Source organism: Durio zibethinus, chromosome 3 (genome assembly GCF_047325235.1).
Source record: "Durio zibethinus cultivar Kanyao isolate XHJ-2024 chromosome 3, ASM4732523v1, whole genome shotgun sequence".
NCBI lineage: Eukaryota > Viridiplantae > Streptophyta > Magnoliopsida > Malvales > Malvaceae > Durio > Durio zibethinus.
In genome coordinates, this window is record NC_143164.1 from 34,009,699 (window position 1) to 34,012,161 (window position 2,463).

General features: G+C 37.4%; 1 pseudogene; it reads right to left on the reverse strand.

Moving 5' to 3' along the window:
* Positions 1–262: 262 nt before the first annotated feature.
* LOC111283547 (pentatricopeptide repeat-containing protein At4g02820, mitochondrial pseudogene) lies at positions 263–2,035 on the reverse strand (annotated as a pseudogene).
* Between the last annotated feature and the right edge of the window lie 428 nt (positions 2,036–2,463).

Here is a 2,463-nt window from a genome sequence, read left to right on the forward strand (position 1 = left end):
TAAATAAAGTAATATACAGTTAATTTGATACCAATTTTGGGTGTAAAAGGATATTAATACATTTTTTTCACATAACTGCTCTTAAACCTTTATTCTATTTACGTAAATCAGAACTTATTTTTTTAAGGACTTTTAAATTACACTTAAGATAATCTCAAAGAAAATAAATTTAGATAGATGATCAATCACACTTAAATAAAAAAAATTGATAATGATTCTATGATTTTTTATGTTTAATGGGTAGATTCTCCCTGCCTAAACGTTATGACGGTACATTATCCTTCTGCATCAGCTTAGCAACTATAAGTGGCATTTTACCAGCTTTTGCATTTGCTCGAAGAAGTGTATACTGACATGGCCAGCGTTCCGAAGAATAACTAACAACTTCTCCACCTCTTCAGTACCACATAGCTCCCTGAGTTTCTTAAATACTTCTCCAACCAACCTGTCATTTGGATTCCACGTTTTACACTATCAACAGCTTGCTTAAAACAATCTAATACTTTTTCCATTTGGTGCTTCTTTAAATAACCCCATGTAAGAAGTTCCCAAGTAGTGTAACAAGGTGAAATACACTTCTGCACGATTGCGTGATAAAAGTTTTCAGCAATTTCCATTCGGTCTCCATTGATGTAAGCGGCAAGGAGTATGTTTGGGACTCTAGCGTCACCACTACGAGAAACAGACTCCCACTCTTTGTAGAGTTTCTTCAACATCCCCAAGTTTCACAAGTGAAGATATCATACATGTTTACTCAGCATCATTCATTTTGCGGGAGCTTGATTTCATCTTCTTCCAGATTCCCTGTGCCCCGTCTTTGTCCCCCATGCATGTTCGTAAGCAAAATGAGAAGGGAGGGATAAACAACTTGATTTTTCCGAGTAGACTTAGTCTCCATTTCCTTCAAAGTAGATGTTGCCTTACCAAATTGTTTTCCTCTTATCTACAGATTGGTCAATGTACTACATGTTACACAGTCAGACTCTTTTTTCGCATTCTTTAGCTCAATAATGATTTTTCCTGCAGTTTCAATGTTACTTTGGGAGCCACAAAACAAACAACAAAAATTATAAAGTAACGATATCTGGTGAAGCATTTTTCTTTAATTCCTTCACCATTCCAGGAACCTTTGTCGTTGCCCTTCTGAGATGTATAGAGAGCATGTGGTTGTAAGGAAGGGGAAACGTTACAAAACCATCTGACATTTTCTCCATCAAAGCCTCTGATTTAGCTGACAACTAGTTCTGGACATATGTGCGGAGAAGGGCTGTACATGTGGCTTGACCTCTCATCTTTTCAGAAAGGTCTTCGACGTTTTGTCCGCACTAGCCTAACCACGTACTTTTGTGATCAAGTCCAAGTGAATGGCATAGTAACCAGGTAAAAGCTAGATATCTTGCTGCAATCTCATCCATTCGCATATCTACAATAAATAACCATGGTGACATAAAGCCGGCCAGATTTTGAATATAAACATTTCCAAGCAATTCTATATACCCAGTTTCAATAAGCAATAATTATTCTCTAAACGGATTGGTTCCTCATCTCACAATGGGAGCAAAGGTGAGGAATAAAATATAGTTTTAGAAACAATCATGTTCTCATTAACCAGAATATGAGCAGCATTTCAGAATCAAGCCTAGTTTCCAAACAGAAATTACAAAATTTAGTGCAAAATTCCGAGGCCATATAAGCATCAATAAGAATAATGGGCATGCTTATAGCTCTTGAGCTTGCAAAGCTCTCGAACGACTCTATTGAGCTCTTACTTACGGACAGTATGACTTTCCTCTTTCCATTTCAGTACTGTAACCACAGCGCTACGTTTCGGATACACGAGGCCTATAAGCCTCCAGCCCAGCGTATCTCGGCCACCTCCACCACCAACCCCGCTTTTCGAGGCGCCGTCGATAGTTTGTACTGCTTTCTTCTACGCAACCGCTGCCGCTTCCGTCAAGAGAAAACGCGCTGCAGAGAAAGACGAGCGAACGTAGCGCGCCAACGTTGTCCTAGTTTAATTAAATTGGTAAGTCATCAATGAGGGTTTAGGAAAGAAGAGTTAGAGAAGCCAGACTAAAACGACACGGACCTGTAACACGCAATTCTGTATTATATGGGCTTTCAAAGGTCCAGTAGGCTCAAAGAGACCCAACCCACAGGAGCCACTAGTCCGTTAACGAAGGCGAGTACACACACTTTCGATACACGTAACCACACTCGGACTATTTTTTCGGCTGTCTGGCTTCAAACTTTAACGCGTCCCTCACAAAAGGCATTTTTTTAAATCTAATTATTTTTATTTAATAATCGATATATTCTTACCTGAAATTTAAACAAAATATATTTATTTTTTCATATAATAAAATTTAAAAATAATTAAAATTCTTAATAAAATGTCTTTTGGTTTATATGAAATATTTTACTTTTTTTTCATATGGGATTAAAATTACAAAAATGTAATAA